The 19,018-nt window shown below is 40.7% G+C and overlaps 1 protein-coding gene across 2 annotated transcripts in view; it reads right to left on the reverse strand.

Annotated features, from left to right (window-relative positions):
- The window catches only part of CDK14 (cyclin dependent kinase 14), a 343,381-nt gene that overhangs the window by 14,794 nt on the left and 309,569 nt on the right, over positions 1-19,018 (reverse strand). The window contains exon 15 of one of the 2 annotated variants that reach the window (XM_068405281.1): positions 7,531-8,593. The exons of the other annotated variant lie outside the window; for it this stretch is intronic. The gene's annotated coding sequence lies outside the window, so the exon portion shown is untranslated. Of the gene's footprint in view, positions 1-7,530; positions 8,594-19,018 lie in introns of those variants that run through there. 2 annotated transcript variants of the gene reach the window in all.

Raw genomic sequence — 19,018 nt, forward strand, 5'->3', positions numbered from 1 at the left:
CCAATTTGTCATCAGGCCTCCTCATTTCCCAGCCCCGGCTCTTTTCTTTCCCTGGTTAAAATGGTGTCTCTTCCAGCCTATCTGGCACTGCTGCCAGACTGGGGTTTGTCACAAGCCTCCTCTCCCCAAAACCAGGGACTGTTTACTTCGGCAGCGCTGGCATAGGAAACCCCGCTGGCTAACGTTGCAGAAACACACTGGGGTGTTCAAAGCTCTGTGTTATTACAGGCGGTGAGTGTATAGCACACTTCCTCATATTCAGGGACTTGTAAGGGCTCATCCGAAACCCTCTGAGACTCTCCCCTTCCCTTTGATCAATCGGTTGTCCTAAATCTAAATTACAGTTGCTTGGGGAAGGGGTTTGGAAGGATATCCAGATGTCCCTTTCTCATGTAGGGGTTAGAATCATAGAATCATAGAATGGTTTGGGTTGGAAGGGACCCATGGGCAGGGACACCTTCTGCTGGACCAGGTTGCTCGAAGTCCCATCCAACCTGGCCTCGAACACTTCCAGGGAGGGGGCTTAAAAGAAGGGCCCAGCTAGTGGTAGGGTGATCAGTCAGGATATTTCTAACACAAGGGAATTTGCCTGTGACTGTTTCCTAACCACTGCCAGGTTCATGGCCTTGCCCCCAGACCGCACACGTGTCTCTATCTCGTGCCCTCTCTCCTGCTTTCTCCACCTCCAGCCCTGCTGCACCAACAGATGTGGTGTTTGAGCAAAGCTCAGAAGAGTAGCTGGAGCTACGGAGAAGCGAAACCTCACTCTGACAAACAGAGCTCACTCGCTGCTGTCTCTGGACTGGCAGAAGAGCGGGGTACCTCTGACCGCTAAGGGAGCTGCTCTCAAAATTACAGGTTCCTGCTATTCCAGATTAGTCACTCCACATGCATGAGTGCAAGCTAAACAGTCAGCAGTGAAAACATGGATGTTGCCTAGATGCAAACAGGCATTTCTGGAAAGGACCTGGTGGATGTGGGAGACCAGAAGTGCAGCTCTTCAGTGATTCATGTCCCCATCAAAGAGGCAATTGAGTTCCAAAATACCCTGCGCTGGGCTGCTTTCTAAGTGCTCAGCAGATAGACGAGCACTTGTAGCAGCCAGCAATGTACATAAAAAGGGCATGTTAGGGCTATAGTGGCTTGCATTTATTACATGTAATGGGCCAGAACAGCATGCTGGGAGAGAAGTACCTATAAAATGTTAACCACCTATATGAAAGGGGTGATTTCTGTAGAGTGCTGCCTCCCAAGCAGAAAAATCACTTCTGCTTTACTGTCTGTGTTGTGTTGTGAAAAAAAAAATTGGGATAGAGAAGAACACCTGAGACGGTCTCTGAAGAATTTGACAGTTATATCTATGTCTCCTGATGCAGCCAAGTGGCACTTCATGTTTACGGTATTTCCGAGCGAAGCCGACATGATGGTACACGCAATTTCTCCTGCTCCATGCTGACATGATGCTGGGCATTTTGTCAACAAACAACTCTTTGCAGTCCTATTAGACCACAACACTTTGTCATGTAATATATCGGTATCTTTCCAGCTGTTTATACAGTGAAACATGACTTGTTTTGAACACAGAAGTTACAGTTCTTTGTTGTTGTGATAAACTATACTAAAAAAGTATCTTGAAGGCCTAGTCTTCACCAAACACCGAATGAAATACTCTCTTGGGTGTTTGTGCCCATGCAAAGCTTTGAAAATAGAGAACTGAATCTGTGCCTTGGTTATTGGGGTGGGTTGTTATGGTTTTTTTCCTTCTACAAAATATAGATCTTTACATCTATACAGTATGTTCCAGGGCTGTATGTACAGCTCATTTCATTAATGCGTGAATATCTCTGAGCTCCTCAGGTGGAAGCTGAGGGCTATTATAATTAGCTGGATTGTAAGATGAACACCTACCCTTTTGAAACTTATGCTGCAGTCCTAATTCCAGTTGAAAGGTGAGGTTGAAATGTTTCTATGATATCATAAATCTCCTTAGGCTTCAAGACTTTACTAGGACATATAGCACTGCAGTATTTTGTTGTATAGCACTTAAAGCTGTTATGTCTTTTATGTGAATCACTGTATTGGTCATTGCAAAATTAATTTAAAAATATATTTGATTCTAGTTTAGCAGTTCTTTCAAGGTAGTACAGCCCCAACAATCACTACCGGGCCCTTTGGGAAACAGGAGAAAAGGGAAAAAAAAAAAAAAGAACATTTTTGGAATCACTTTCTTTCGCCCAACTCGGTATCAGCTGGCACAGGCAATAACGAAGGGGCTGCAGGACTGCTCTCAGCTATTATTGTGCCTGGCTCGCTCTCAGCATGACTCACTGCAGACAATATATAACACCACTGGCAAGGGGAATGAACAGTAAATACTTGGCCCTGGCTTTTTTTTTTTTTTTAATCTCCTCAAGTTTTTTTTCTCTGATTTGTATCCCTTTATCCTCGCCCATGTGCTATATAAGCTTCTCAAATCTAATGTCCATAACACCACCCCCCACTGGCAGCAGCAAGCCCTTCCGCTGCTGTAGGCTTTACTTGGCAGAGGTTGACAAGGAGAGGCATTATTTAGGAACCGTATGTGTTAACCTAGTGGCACAAGGTTGCTCCAACACCTTCCCTCTGGTTTGCCTTTTCTTGGGGGAGGAGTGGCTGCTATTCTAGCTAAGTGCATCTCTTGCTTTGCTGTAGCAGCCAGGCTAGTTTAGGAAGAAAACCTTGGGGCTAAACAGGCTAGGAGTGCAGCCAAGGGGGTCAGGAGACGGCTTTAAGGATTATACTACATAATTAAAAGCTCACTCTGAATATGCTTCCTGGTACCCAGTGCTCACACATACAAACCTTTTTAGGTAATAATTCTTGGTCCTTATTTGTATCTGAGAGATTTATAGGTTAAAGTTGCCCCACAGGCAGTGAGTCAGGAATACCAAACAAATCAGATACTCAGCTGAAAGCACAGATTATTCATCTGGACTATGAAAAGGCAACACCTTCCTAAATTTGCCCTAGCCAGTGAGAACTTGGGGTAAAACAGAAATAGGTGCACATGCATGTGTTTCCTTGGTTTGGTTTTGTGCAACATCCTCTGGGTGCAGCTGATACCATTTTGCAGTAGCTTTCTAGAGTTAAAAGTGGGGATTCTTCTCCTGAAGAGTTTTGTCATCAGAACTGGGGCAGAACATGATTCTACCAGATAAAACCTGGGAGACTGAAGACCCACAGTCAAGCCTATATTGTGCTAGCTCAAAGGAAGACCATTTTATCTTCACTTACTCCTAATCAGCCGGAGCCAAGACCAAAATTTAGGTCTTCTATTATCCATATTCTAAGCTAGAGGCTTTGCCATCAGCTACAGAATACAAGCACTTGCTCTCCAGCCATCCCCCATCCCAGACTAATATGATGCTAAAACCAACAGATTCCTATAGACTCCTGCATTTGCTACAACAGCATGTTCTGCCATTTCAGTCAAGTATTCTCACCAAGTCTGTGCAAGCTCCATCGATTTAACTTTCATTGTCTAAAAATAGGTCCTAGCAAGATGTTGGTACCAAAAAAAGCTAGAAGCAATGGAAAGGAGGAGAAAATACTGAAGGCACATATTGATTATATTCAGTGTGAGTGAGCACTTGCCTATCCAATGCTATAATGCATAAATAAATAAACAGGTTAAAAATCCAAGCAGCACATGAGATAAATAACCAAATATGAACAGATGTAAATCACACTCCCGTATCAAAGTTGTGAAAAAAATGCATATTGTATGTTTTGCCTGATTTTCGACTAGAATTATCAGGCTTTTATTTCAAGAGAAGTTGCAATAAGCCAGAGTTTATTCTCCATACAATGATAGATTTAAATCAAATCTGTTTTTTTTTTTTTTGCCAAAAAACTGGCCCTTCTACTACTTCAAATAAATCCCAGCGTACTGTAAATAGGTCCCTTGTCACACACATAACAAAATGGGAAGAGACACCAAATAATTAACTTACTAACTAGTACAGAGAGAAATGTGAAGAACCTTGCCCTGTGTAGCTAGCACTGCCTTGTAGTTTTGATTAACCTCATGTGTTTGACTGAATCAGTGCCTAATCTTTTCAACTAATTACTATCTAGTGCCTGCCTGCTTCTAAGTACTTTTCATTCCTTAAAAATATGTTGTTTGCAACCATTTCCTTGTTCATTTTCCAGAGAGCAAAAAGTAAAAGAAAAGCTTTACTCCCTGGGTTAGGTCTAGATCGCATATACCAAGGAAAAGAGAGATTCTGCTACACTTTATTCAATATGATGTTACAAGAAAACAACAGGTACAGCTGACAAACCATTACATCTTTCATAATACAGACAAATTACAAGGTGTAACAAATAACGCGACATTTATTTTACTGTACTGCTTACTATGCTGTTCTTCTGAAGTATATATATATATTTAATTACATTAACATTGTTTTCATGTATCAGCCCTCCCCTTTTTATTTGTTAAAAAAAAAGAACACCTCTTAGTGCACCATACAAAAATCCACGTGGAAGCTGGCAAGCAGGGATTTTGTACGCAGCACCGCTGAAATGCATTGCGGGGGATGGGAATTATTAGTGCATCCTTTACTTTTAGATTTTTTGCTTATGTGAAAAATGCAAGGCAGTAACGTACAGTCACTCCACCTAAATGCTGGTGGGGGAGAGTATTGTTATGCTCAATAATGCAACGTAATTCTGTTTATATGGGGTGTCTGCATTTTGCTCCCCAGTCTGTACAGCCTAAACATTCTATATAACAAAGATTACAAACCCAATAATATTCACAGATGAATATTTTGTATATGAGCATACCAGAGCATTGACTACACATTCAGTTGCGTGCACTGACACAGAGTACGCAGGGGTGTATGTCTCCCACCAGCCCACAAGGAATTTATTATCCTACCTGCTTTCCCCAGGAGTCTGAAGTGCAGACCCCCTGCGTACCAAAGAGAAAGTGAAAACCCCAGTGCCTCTGTCTACTGCAGATGGAATTTTCAGTATTGCATGTACTGACGACTTATCCTAAACCATGGTTCTGATTAAAAACAATAGTGAGAATTAAAAGGACCCAACCGATCCAGGACACCATACAGTCATGTCATGTCGGCACTATTGGAGTGTCCTGACTGGTGCGGTGCCTGCTGGGTGTGGATTAGAGCTGATCTGAATCCAGCAGGAGAGGACTAAGCCATCTCCAGCTGGTTGACTTGTAAAGTCAGGTTCTGTGAACTTGAACGTGTAAGGAATCTCTATTGTGCAGACCATCTCTATCACCATCTTCCCTACCCCATTCACTTAATATTGGATCTCATACAGAGTGAGAACATGCCCTCCCACTTTTATCTGCCTACTACACCTGCTGCCCTGTGGCTGCTCTCCTCTCTCACAGCAAAGCCATATTCTCTCAATATCATCAGGAAGGATCTACTGGGGCTCAGCCAAGCAGTAGGAAAATGAAAGTTACACTGCTGCTGGCTATATCGACTCCGAGCAAGTGCCGCAGTTTCTCAAGGACTGTTACCCAGAGACTAGTGGTCACTTAAGCCCATTTTTTTACTTTTGACAGCATGAAACACCACATTCCCGGCACCCGCAGTACTTCTGGAAGACCAGGCTACTACTTCTTGTCCCTTTGAAGATTCCATGGGGAACCAATTTGTGAAGGATGAGAGAAAAAGAGGGTAACACTACTGATCTTTGCTGAAGCTGTCTCAAGAGCACAGATGGGGTTTAAACAGTCCATTCTGCAACACTGAGAAAAGCTGTGGGGAAAACCCCACTTCTGCAAGATGCTGGAGAGGTGGGCTAGCTGTCAGGGGGTCCTAACTGATGGGTGTCAATCAGGCTAACCATGCAGGTAAGGGCTCTGCTGGAAGGAGGAAGAGGGAAATAAGGCTGTATCATCAGTTCCCTGGACAAAGGCGCTTCTGCTTTCTCAAAAAAACTTGACAATTCCCAGCAGATTTGATGTTCCAGAAGAATAATTCGCAGTGCTCACGTGAACAGCACCAGCTTGCTGTGCCCGCGTCCCCTCAGTGCTGGGAGAACATCCCCAGGGCCCAGAGCCTCCACGGGAGAGCAGCAAACACAAGTCACCGCAGGCAATTGGGGCACCTAGAAATAGGTGCATAAGTAAGAGGTCCTGGTCATTCCTTAAGTGATCGGTAGCTGAGATGATAACCTCACTACTGCTGAAAATCAAGTTACTATTTAGGAACCTAGATATTTATGCACTTTCCTTCGGCCAATTGAGTTTGAAGATTTTTGGACCAACTTTATTTCAGTGGTTACTTACAAGTGGGAACAGGGCAGAGAAGATAATCTCACGCGCACAAGTGTGTACACACACACACACACACATACCTTAAGCAAACACTGTACATGAGTAACTATGGATAGTAATGTGCTAGGCTCGTGGGAACAGTTGGGGAATTACTCTCTGTATTAAACCTTCAGATGTTTAGTTGAGCAGCATAATTGCTTGCCTCCCAATTTAAGCTGCCAAGTAGATGTGTCTATGAAACTACCCTTATATTCCTAATTGAAATCTTTGTTACATTTTCAAAAATTCTTCAGATTTTTGCAGCAAGTTTTTTTTTCTAAAAATAGCTGATTTTAATCATCAAACTGCACACGATTTAAGTAGCAAAGATAATGTATAAAAGACTCTTCTCTTACAAAAAAAAGAAACATGAAACCCAAACAAACCACGTCTAAGGCAGTTTCAGTGTGTGATAAATTCAAAAGTTCAGTGGTCACTTTTCCCCCCTCATAAACGCAGAGGAAGAACCAGTAAATTCTAAATAGGATTGTGACTGAAAGTGGCTTTCAGATGGCTTTTACCAGATCCTGAAACGGAGATGTCATTGGGGAAAATTGTCTTTTAATGGCTGTGCAAATAGAATATTTCCATGGTTCAGCTCTGTGAAAGTGTAGACTCATATCCTAGTTCATTAAGAGGCCTTTCGTAGCTACTTGCACATTCAAGGATTTGCCTTATTGGCTGCTTTTTTCTTATCAAACACTGCTGGAGTTTAATAAGATGGCAGTAGCACAAATCCTTTTCCCCTCCTTTTAAACACTGAAAGCTAACCAAAGTGTTACCACACTTCTTAAAAATGTAATTCAATGCATCCAGCAAGCAAAGGATGTCAAATTTATGTGTAGAATAATATTGCCTAGCAAGCGGTTCTGTCCAAGCAGGACTATAGCTCAACAGTGGTTTTTGCTTCATACCCTGCCCCCTCTGAATGCAAAGCATTGTATATGGTCAGGGCAGTTTTATCACACCCCAAAACACAATGTTCCCCCCAACCAAAATGTAGCAGGGGCTTCCTTTTCTAAAAGGAAGAAAAGGGGCTTCCTTTTCTAAACTGTCCTCTCCAGTTTCAAAGAGGACATGTAGGACTGAAGTCCTGAGCAGCTCTAAAATCACACAACTTTTTGTTTCTTGCAAAGTTTGCATTTGAATGATTCATTCAGAAAAGCTATCTAAAGACACAGTATCTGGTAGTGCCTTCCAATCAGCTCAGAATGCCTACGGAAAATAACTCAAAAGGTGCTTTGGTGTGGAACAGCAAACAGTTTGGGATAAGGAAAATTCTCCACTTTGCTTCATATGCAACAAAGTAACACAGCTAGATTTAATGGTTCGTTCAACAAAATTTTTTCTGTACCTTAGTACCTGCCTTGAATTAAACAGAACTGTTTCATCATCTCTGTTTTCAAGAAAACATTTCAAAAGGTAAATAGCGTGAGGGAAAACATAGGGATGTTAGCCAAGACCCATAAAAGAAAGAAATATTCTTAAAGGGAAGAAAAGCATAAAGAATTCATTGTATATCTGTCAGCTGTGTACATCTCATCATTTTTTCCTTTGTCTTTCTCACAGGCGTATTCTGAAAACTGGCATGCTACATAGCCTAAGCAGAGTAACCAAATTCAGGGTACTGAAGTAAACATGCAGTTATTGCCATGTTTTTAAAATGGATATGAATGGTCTGAGGAGATAATGAAAAAAGAAATAACCCAACAACACTTCAGAAATAGTGGCAAGGTGCTGTAATTGTCACTGATCAGACAAGTAGGGCTTGCTCTGGCAGAAATGGTCTTCCCATTGGTTGCAAAATATGCACAACTCTCAAAGAAAAAACACAGTCCTTTATGCCACCATTGGCTTTTTTTTCTGTACAGTTGTTACTGAAGAAGTGTGAACACCAAATGTGTTGTCTTAATGTATTTAAGACATTGCTGGTGAAAGCATAAAATTCCTTACAAAGATGCAGCGCTGCAGTGGAAAATCAAACGAAATCAAACACAAAAGACTGAAAGAGTACATGCCATGTGTCAGTAAGCAAAAGCTTAATCTTCACATAGTTCTCCGAAATCACAAGGTATCCAAATGCGTGCAAGGTTTTAAATAAATTGCAGGGAAAAAAACAGGGTCTTGCCAGCTTCAATTTTCTTTTGAATGAAATCCACCATAAAGAAAGGAAACAGGCCATGGTTCCTTCCTGGTGTCAGCTTCCTCATTAGGTTTTTGTTTCCCTCCTCCAAACTGGTAAATTTAATCCTGTAAGGAAACAATATAAATTACAATAAACCTCACGAATTGCATGTTTTAATGATTTTTTACTTGATAAAAAATAGGTTAGTCCAAAGCCGGTTATGAAGACACCAGCTCAGAGCAAAGGACAGACTTCCAAAGCACTTTTAGAGCTGGTACCTAAAAACCACCAATGTTTTTAGGGTGGTTGCCTAAGTGAGATATGTTAATCTATATTAATGTGTTTCTGGCCCAAGTGCTAATCTTCAGAGGTGCCATCAACACTCACATTCTCCATGGAAATTATAGGCAGCCATAAATAGCTGGCTCTTCTAAAGTTGCTCCCACCCTGTCAACACCAAGGAAGGTTGCTAAATGCTGGCACAGCCTCAGGAGTTTACAAACTCTTTTTGCCCCTTTTCTCATGGAGTCCCTAGCGATCACCTTCACAGCAATGCTTGCAACAAGTTTATGAAAAGGTCTTCTCAGATTTGCTTCCCAAGAGTTATTTGAGGAACCTCGGGGCATGTCATGAACACTTCTGCAAACACAGTCAGATCATGGAGCTTCTTGTTGCACTGCATTTACACATATTCACTTTTATTTCAGTGTTTTTCTATTAATAGGCAGATAACTAAAACCTCTTATTTCATATACAGAAAGTAAACATTGTATCAATAGCTTTGCTTAACGTCTTTCACGCTGCTGCTGATTCCTGTTTGTATAGGCTCAAAGCAGTGACCAGACTTGTAAGAAGGTACCATGATGTTTTTGAGATTTACACAAAACAGGAGGCAGGCTGAGAACGTGGGAAGCATTACTTTAAATCAAAGCATCCGACAACTGCAAGAAGAGCCAGGTGAAGGCTAAATGAATGCTAGATGGACTGGAGCCATTGGAAGGATTTTATAATTAACATATTTAACTGTTAAATGTCCAAGTAGAATTCTATGCCAGGTAATAAAGTGACACTTTCTGAGAAATTCTGTAGTTTTCTAAAGTTCAAAATATATTTGTTTTACAAGGTTTTTCAAGACCAAGAATTGCAACTACAGACCTGCTACATTTTTTAAATGCAGTTGCAGGAAGACAGTCAGATATGGAGGAATTTTAGCACTTAAGAAGAATTCTGAAATATTCATTGAGCATGGAACTGGTTTGTATTAGCATGTCCTAAACCTATTTAAATCAGACTGGATGCAGGTGCCAGTGAATCTAGTCTAGCCCTCATTTCAAAAGAAGGAGAAAAACAAAGCATCAGTTTTGAACTGCAGTTTCAAGCATAAAATTTTAATTGTGGCTTTCATCAAAACAGCCTAATCGCTACACAACATCTAACTTTCATAATTTCCAGGGTTCCTGTCGTGGTTCTTGAGAGCTCTTCTTCTGCCCCTTAAGCGCCAGAATACCTGAATTGGATTAACAAAAGCCTGTTCTTAATGATGTATGGCAGCATCTTGGGTCCTCTTGGAGCTTGGTCTACCACCTCTTGAGTACTGCTTGGCTTGTTTCCTAATCGCCTCTGGAGTTTGTGTGGAATGTCTGTTCCACATGAAAGTCCCACTTTCCCCAGGGTCTAAGAGCTTGGCTGAAGCACCAATAAATCTTTGTTCAAGGAATTTGTTAGGGTTGACCCATTTAGTTTACCCTTCATAAGCTTAAAAAGAAAAGCAGTGTTTGGAACATGCAGAGATTCACAACTGCTTAGTGGTGAAACACTGCTGACAATATTCCCCAAATTTCACATTCCCCTTCCCTCAAAAACACTTTTAGGGATGACCTCTTTGGAGCCCCTCCTTGTAAAGAAGCAACTAGACTCCCAAAGCTCCTTCCAATGTTGAGCTTGCATTGTCCCCCACCGCCACCCACACTGCAGCTGTGGAAGGTGAGCTTGCAGTTTGGAAGCCACATCTGCCCAGATCCAGAACAGCTGGCCTGATTTCAGGCTAAGCCCAAATTGCTGGAGTTCCAGAGACTGGCATAAGCAGCAGGGACATCTAGGACAGGTAACAAAATGATCTGGATAGAAAAGCCTCTGGATGGAGGCTTTTCCAGGAGTTACTAAATTGCTCAGATTTGAGAATAACTGCAATTACATTAATTACACAGAACTTTTCCTTTCTATCAGTGGATCTCAGGACAATTTCTAAAGGAGGTGAGCATCACACTTCTCCCAGGGTTATGCTACAATTTCCCAGTGACAATACTACATTTTCTAGCTTCAAGTTTAGCTCTGTAGGAAAATCTGATGACATGTTCTCCAGGGCAGGTCCTGAGCCTGTGAAATGGGGAGTACCTTCATCAGAAGCTTAGCACTTCCAGAATCAAGCCCTAGAATATTAAAAGCTTCCTTAGAAATGAACAAACTGACAGCTGCTATCATTGAACACAGGGCAAAAAACCCTGCATACTGGCAACCACTGTCAGCACCAATGCAGACCAAGGGCAGAACGCAGAGCACTAAGAAAGGGTAACACAGGTTACATAAAAGTGCATGGGAGATTGCAAAGTTTTTTGCTGAGTCCCACTTATTTTCCTGCTCTGGCTCTGTATAAGGCAGCTGACAATTTCATGATCACAACTCCACCAGCTCCAGCTTTGCTGGGTCTTGCTATGCTAGTGCTGCAACTGGGTTAACTGGTTTCCTGTGAAGCTGAGAGCCTGTGGAATGGTACAGTGGGCAGCGCCACCTCCCACCTTCTGCATAGGCTCAAGATTTAGACTGGATCAAAAAGTAAACTCCCTGGAAAAGAAGGTAATTTGATGCCACGTTTCCCCAATGGTTCTGGCTGGGGAAAGCTAGAAGACATAGTGCAACTGGGACCAGGGAACGGCTGGTGGTCACAGTCTCTCTGAAGCCATGTTGAAACGCACCGCCTGCCCTGTTTGGGAAGCCAGTGTGCATGACAGCCCCGTGCTTCTCGGACCAGCACCCAAATGGCCAGCTTGTTCTGAGGCTGAACCCTCAGTTTTGGCTGCCGAGACAATTCCACTCTGTATAAAATCCTTACGTGATCTTTGACACAGCAAACAAGCCTGGTGGTTAGGAATATATACATGGGGAATATATTATGTTTGCATATGAATCCCTAATTCACTGAATGTTTATTGTGGATTCAAAGTGGAGTCAACAGGTGAAATCCTTTCCCTTGGCTTTGGAATGGCGTCATGGAGTGCCAGCCTTCTCCTGGGCCATGGGGAACAGAGGTCTACCTATCCTGAGGCAGAAGAAGAAACCGACCATGGACATGCCACTTCGCAGAGCAGCGCTGTAAATGCTGTGCTGTGGGACAGGAGACCTCCTTGTCTTCACTTTGGTTTTGTTTAGGATGAGACTCATTGTGTCACATCAAATAGACACTTCCCCTAAACTGAAGGAAGAGAAGCACGTCTCTTTCTCCACAGCAGAAAATCCACAATAAAACCAACACGAAATTTTAGATTGGTGTGAACCAATCTTTTTATTAAAAAAGCATTGTTTCTTCAGTGGAGCTCTTGAACTGAAACATCCGTTGTTCACACAACCAAGACCTGGGGCAGGGCCCTCTACACAGTGCTGCCATTCAGTTCCCAGATGGCTTAGGATTCCACGTTTGCATTTTTAAAGATATATTTTAGAAATATCCTTGCTTAGAATTTAGTACATTTTCTTGATCATGCAAATCAAAGTTTTGGCTGGTGACTTGGCAGATTGTGTTTATGGCCTCTGGTCACAGCTTTGCTTATAAAAGCGTAAATTGTTAAATGGAATATTTACAACTTGTGATTTCCCAAGAGCAAAATAGGGTTCTCTCAGATCTCCTTTAAAAACAACAACAACAACAACAACTGAAATGTAACAGACTGCCTTAAAAATGAACTTGTATTTTTTCGCCACACGTCCAGTTACTTTTGGTTTTCATGGCACCTCTACTAAACCGAATAGAAAATTACAAGAAAGTTAATGATGTCCTTGAAATAAAGCAACCTAAATCAAGTAACTCAATTTTATGTTTGTTATCTAGAGGAATCATCTGCTCCATACATCCTGTTTGTCCCAGATCCCGAATGGGATAAAATAAGGTGTTAACCCACCTTAAAAATGGCAGAGGCCAACTTCAGAATGCAGTAGCTGTTGATGTAGCAGTGGTTCTAGGAAGGGATACTAAAGCTTGTAATTTAAGCATTAATCATGCTCTCAAGACATGAGGCAGAGTAAGGTGACTAAATCCCAAATATTTTTCTTTATTTTAATTAGTAAAAGCATGTCCTTTCCTTTAAAAATGCAAATCACCAGTTCACTACATGCTCCTTTTGGCAGCATCAGCATCCTTCTCTAGGTGCTTTTAATTTTTGTATAAATTATCACACAGGGCGGAGCTGTGCTCCAGCAGAGTCCTTAGCACACAAAGCACACTCAGAGTGCAGGTCTACTTATGTTGCAGCTGATTTAGCATTATTATAAGAGTATTTATCCTACAACGCCAGATTTAAAATAAAAATGTGAGCTGACAACTGCAGATACTCTATTCTCTATGAGATGAAACGTGGGGGTATTTAAGATCATCAACAATATATTCTTTCTGCTTCTCCCTCCACCGTATACGCACGCACCACAGCTACTGTTCATCCTCTCTAAAAAAAAGTATACTATTAACAGGTGAATTTTTTCCCCATACCTTTTATTCCTACCTTTGTTACAGAAGTAATTTTAAAAAGCCAACCAAACATTATCAATACTATTTGCACTCAGATAATATCTACATGCAACTCGTTGCTATAAATATTAATTAATTGGATCACCAATACCCATAATGCAACTTTATTTTGACCTACATGCCCTATGAACTACATATTTTTTGGATTCAATTTTCTTAAAACCAACTGTCAGCATCATGTGATGGAAGAGATGAAAAATGAAAATGAGCGTTCCCGCTGTGCAGGTGAGTGACCTGTGGGAGACAGCTCTGCCTGCTAGGATTTTTACACGTACCATCAGACACAGACCAATTGATTAGATCATCTTATACCCACCACCAACTAGGCTCAAGAGACTAATTAGAGAGAGTACTGCCTGCACAGGCACCCCATTGACACCTAATTTGCTCAGCCAAAGCCTTTGGGGAGAATGTATTATCTCTGCAGCTGCACTTCATGCATTTCTGATGTGAGGCATAAGCAAGGAGTACTTCTTCACTCTTTTGAGCAAACTGAGTATATAAGCCCTTAAGTGCTAAATACAAGCAGACAAATTAAATCTGGCCAGCCTCCTATAAATTCGTTTTCCCCTTCAAATACATATATACATATATACATGCACACACATTTTATATCTGTGTCTATATGTGCACAAACGCAAGCATGCAAATAATGTGTATGTATGAGTCTGAATATGTGTGGGAAGCATGGTGCATAAAGACATTTCTATAAACATATGCTTTAGAATATGCAATTGTCACACTGTATAGAGTGCTCTCTTTCGCAGGGAAGTTTTACTTCTGTGAGATTTAAAAGAAATGCAACTGTTCTAATATATGAAAGATAAATGATCTGCAGTATTGTTAGCTCAGGCTCTGAATTACCCCGTGGACAAGGTTCAGTAGACTGCTCCCTATAAAGTTGCTCTGTGTCTCTTCAGAGGTGTTAGTTCAAAGATTATTTCAGTATACAGCCTAGCTTTGTTGAAAGCTTTTCTTCAATGGACGATACCTTGTTTGTGGTTTCTCAAGGAATACTGTTCACTAAGGCTAAATATAAGATTCGTAAAATTGCTTTCTGCTGGGCTTTAGTTTTATCTAGTTATCCATGCCCCAAAATACACAGGAGAGGCAAGACTTAAGGCTGTCATTAAAAATTTATTTGGAAAAAAAAAATTGACACTGGAAAAACTATGATTTTTTTACAGAGACGGGTTTGAAGAAAATATTTTCTGCTATAGGCTGGTATGTGATTCCTGAACTCAAATACCTTATAACACACGGGAAAATGGTGGATTTGCATCACTTCTAAAATAGCACTGAAACAAAATATCTTCTTCCCTGTGATGTGTCTACAAAGCAACTTTCAGGAGTTGAATGAAGCTGAATTACTACAATCTAACTTCACCTTTTGTCAAAGCCCATGTTGACAGGGTCAGTTTATAGTGTCAACTCAGGATCCTGCACCGCTGTAACTGAAGAATTAAAGAAGCCTTAGCAAAATATACGCAAGTTAGCTGTGTGGCCAAAACATCAGCTGTAGCCTCCTTTGCCAAGTACACTATGCATGCGACTTCCAATCTTTTTCCTAGGATGGGGCATAACTTAATAAAGAGAGAGCACCCTCACCTTCCTCCCCTGTAATGGGCCACATCTTTTCCAATTCACTTTACATTTCTTTAGCAATATTTAATCTCATTTAGTGCTTAAATGACACCTCTGAATTATCTTGGCAACTGTTGGCTGTTATTCTTTCACAGACGCAGCACTGTACAGGACACTTACATGTTATAATAATAACTACTATCAGTCATTAAAAGTAAACCACATTTGACAAATAAGTAACAAAGGATTTACTGATTAATTTTTTCCTGCTCTTTTTCCCTGTGTCTTAGTTACTGCGTTGGTATTCTTATACACACTGGATTTCTGGGAAATCTCTATCTTCAGCAATGAAAATTGCTGTATATTCTTCTCCACAGTTCTAACGTACGAATCATAATACAGACTGCGTATGAACATGTTCCTGTTTTAAGAATTTATTTTCCCACAAAGAATTTTTCACAGATGGACTTTGCCTCTAAGCAGAGTGCTGCAACTCCAGATAAAGGGATTTGCATATGGGAGCTGACTGCAGTTTCAGGGTGGGTGCGAGGGGATGACCCTAAGAGAACTGAGTGCTAGACAAGGACTGTAAACTAGTCAGAAAATAAAAAGTTAGAATAGTAACACAATTATAAACTAAACACTTTCATGATTATACGTACATTAAATAAGTGACATAACCTTTTAAAGGCGAGAGGTCTGTGGCACAGTGGATATGGGGCTGGAAAGCAGAAACCAAGATTTCAGCTTTGCTACAGAATGGGACCATAGGCAAGTCACTTTATCTCCCTGTAACCTCAGTTTTGTAACAGGGACTCTGTTTTATCTCCCAGCCTCTGGGTTTAGAATGTCTCCCAAAACGAGTGCCCAATCTTAGCTGGAGCCACCGATAGTTCAAATTATATAAATACAGTTAAATTTAACAAAAATGCAATATTAGAACAGCTGCAAACTTTGGAAGTTGCTGAAAACCTTACTTGGACTGTGAGTTTTCCAAATTGTACCTTTATGTACAGTAAGAGTGAAAAAATGAAAGTCCTACATCACTTAGGACTTTGTGAATGTGCATCCAATGGTCCAGTGTGGGAGGCTGACTCTGAAGAGCTGAGACTTACCCTTAAATTATACACCAGTTGCTAAGTAGCATATATGCACATCAATAACTGCAAACCAACCGTGCATACTTCGTACACAGGTGTCTTCAAAATATTATAATACGAATTCCTTCATAGTATGTCTTGTTAGGAAAAAAAGAAATATAAGTCCTGATCCTCACTGTAATACATTTTATTAATAATATTCACTTACAAGGATATTTGATAACATGATTGGCTTCACAGTTGATTTGTAGGTATACCTTTAACTTTTGAGTGGCTGTGGTAACTTCCAAATTAGTTTTCTCCAAGTCTTTCAGCAAAAATTGTTTCCTACCCTAGCTGCCCACAGCTGAAGTTTTTTCTTTGAGTTGAGAACAAAGTCCACAAAGGCTTTCACAATTACCATTTGAATAAAGCTTCACATGAAAAATGGCCAGGACTGAATCTACTACATGTCTTCTAGTTTTTGAGAATAAAGCACAGCCCTCTGTGAGCGAGCTCTGAGAAAACTAATACTTCAGACGAAGATACTACAAAAATAGCAGTGCTATTGAGCTCAATATAGTTTGCAAGCAAAGCCATAGAAACCTTATTAAAAACAAAAAAGCAAGCTGAGGATTTTGCTACACATCAAGCCCAGAAAAATATTAGTACTACTTGTTTGCAAGAACATACTTCTCAAACCTGACAAACAGCCAAATCCTTACAACTTCTTACACCCTCCTGCCTCATTTTTCCTTTTCCAAAGGCTTCAGGATTCAGTATGTTATTTATATTTTTAATGGCTTAAAGATTTGTCTCCTCTGAATTTGAATCCCTATAAAGGCATAAATTTTCACTCATGATTATATCAGTAGAAAAACTGAAGGATGTAACTCAAAGATTTTCCAGATTCCAATATGCAAGAAACTCAAACAAGCCCTCCTCCGCTTTTTTCTTTTTTTTCGTGATTAATGTGATGTGTCTGAATTGGTATGTTTCGCGCCCTGATAACTTGCAAAAAAGCCTGCCAAAGAGGAACGGACTGAACGTGAACTGGAGAAATGCTGTCTCCCTGCATCTATAATAAGAGAACCCAAACCTACAGTTTTTGCCACTGTTTGACACAATGCGATCCTTATCTCAGCTGTAGCACCAGCTCTCTACTCTGAAACAGATACGTAAATGCTATGCCTGAACAAAGTATGTATGTAGCTTAATTAAAACACCTGAAAGAAGAAAAAAAATAAAAAAGAGCCTATCAGTTATGACTGCATAGAACTCAGAAAAGGAAATACCTGTTGGAAGACTATATACAGCCATTAATGCTCTGGTTACCAGGTTTATTACTGGTTTGAACCCCTCTCTGGAGAAAAGGAGCACCAGGAGGAGCTGGTGAGAGATTTCCTCCTTGCACTCTCTTGCTAAACCAAACAGCCAAGGGACTGGAGATTCAACCACAAGCAAGTGGGTGCAAGTGAGCTGAGCTGTGGTACCCTTTCACCATGTCTCATCTTTGTGGCAGAGCCTGCTTAAGAAATTCCCACTGCCCACAAACCTCACTCCTTATTCCTGCCCTGCAACTTGTGCCCCTGTCACTTGCCCTGATAAAACTGTCTGTGGGACTCCCTGCACACTGGATCACTAAAAGTATCAGAAGTGAGATTATTTTTAACATAGATCTTCTCAGTGATCCAGTTGATACCAAACTTCTAAATAGTTGCACCAGCACAACTAACGGGATTGGGAACTGGTGAGGGAGCAAGAAGGAACTGCCTGGATAGAGCTAGACAGAAATTTATCACGCTGTTTTTGCCTGCAAAGACAAAAACATGGAATTACATCCTTGTTTTTCATCAACAGCAGTTCCCCAGTGCTTTACTCATAACAAAGCTTCACTTTCTAAAGTCTGAAGCCACTTCCCAACTCACAAATGGCTAATTATTTTCAGGTATCCAGAAACACAGTGAAATCTGCCTTAGCTGGCCACTTAGGAGAGCAGACAGAAATTGTCGCATAATGATCTACTAATTAAAAAGGAAGAAAACCACACTCAAAAGATCTGGGAATACCCATAAGATTGCCTAATAAGGATAATCTCCTGTATATGTTTCAAGGGAGCAGCAAACAAGACATGGCTGAGAGCCCATGCCTCTGACTGGAAGTTCCTTGGATTTTTTTGGTTGGTTTTCATTTTTTAGCAATAAAAATATGTTGGCCTGCCAACGTATCAAGGAGATGTTTAACAGTTTGTGAAGCTTCGAGTCATATTTAACCAGAGTTCAAAGACTTTAGAAGGGATAGAAAAGCTTCAGACTCTTTATAGGTCTGTATCTAGATTTGAATTAATAATATAACCCTTGAGTTCAGGGAGAGCAGATCAACTCTGCCCCAATCCAAATACCATGAATGAAATGTATTGACTGCCAGTCTCTGGACTTATAGCCACTGTTATTTAACAGTACTATTTATCAACTCGAACCTAAGCATATTTCTACTATCTAAAGCACAACAGCTGACCAACTCAAAAGCCAAATGAGATGATGTGCCTGACCACCTCCCTCCTGTCCCCACCCCTCCAACATTAACAACAAGTAAAGAAGTTCAGAGAACTTACTTGGACATTTATTCCTGGTTCTCCCTGTCATGGTTTTTATCCCCAAAGAAAAGTCTGCTGGAGAAAATGACATATGATAGACTAAATGCCTGCCAGATGACTCACTAGCATTCACCTCCTCCAGAAAATTAAGCACTGCCTCATGCAAATATTAAAGTATCCACAGGTACTTAAAAATAGGACATTTTGTATACATGTGATTGTTAATATTAGCCAAGTTTCTTCTTGAAAGGTAAGTGCTCTTGGAACAAATTTAATGCTTCTAGTGTAATCAGTGCAAAGTAGCTTTGGGACAGTCTTGAGATGGGTGTGGACTATTTTGCTAGTCGTCTTATAGAAACAAAGATTCCTTGGAATTTAAAGTTACCTCTTCAAGGGATCACAACACTATGAACTACCTTAGTCCCCACAGATAAGTGCTAAACATTACAAAAACAAAGCATGAATGTTTATCATTACCAAAATCATTGTAGTAGCC

The sequence above is a fragment of the Nyctibius grandis genome, chromosome 7 (genome assembly GCF_013368605.1).
Source record: "Nyctibius grandis isolate bNycGra1 chromosome 7, bNycGra1.pri, whole genome shotgun sequence".
Taxonomy (NCBI): Eukaryota; Metazoa; Chordata; class Aves; order Nyctibiiformes; family Nyctibiidae; genus Nyctibius; species Nyctibius grandis.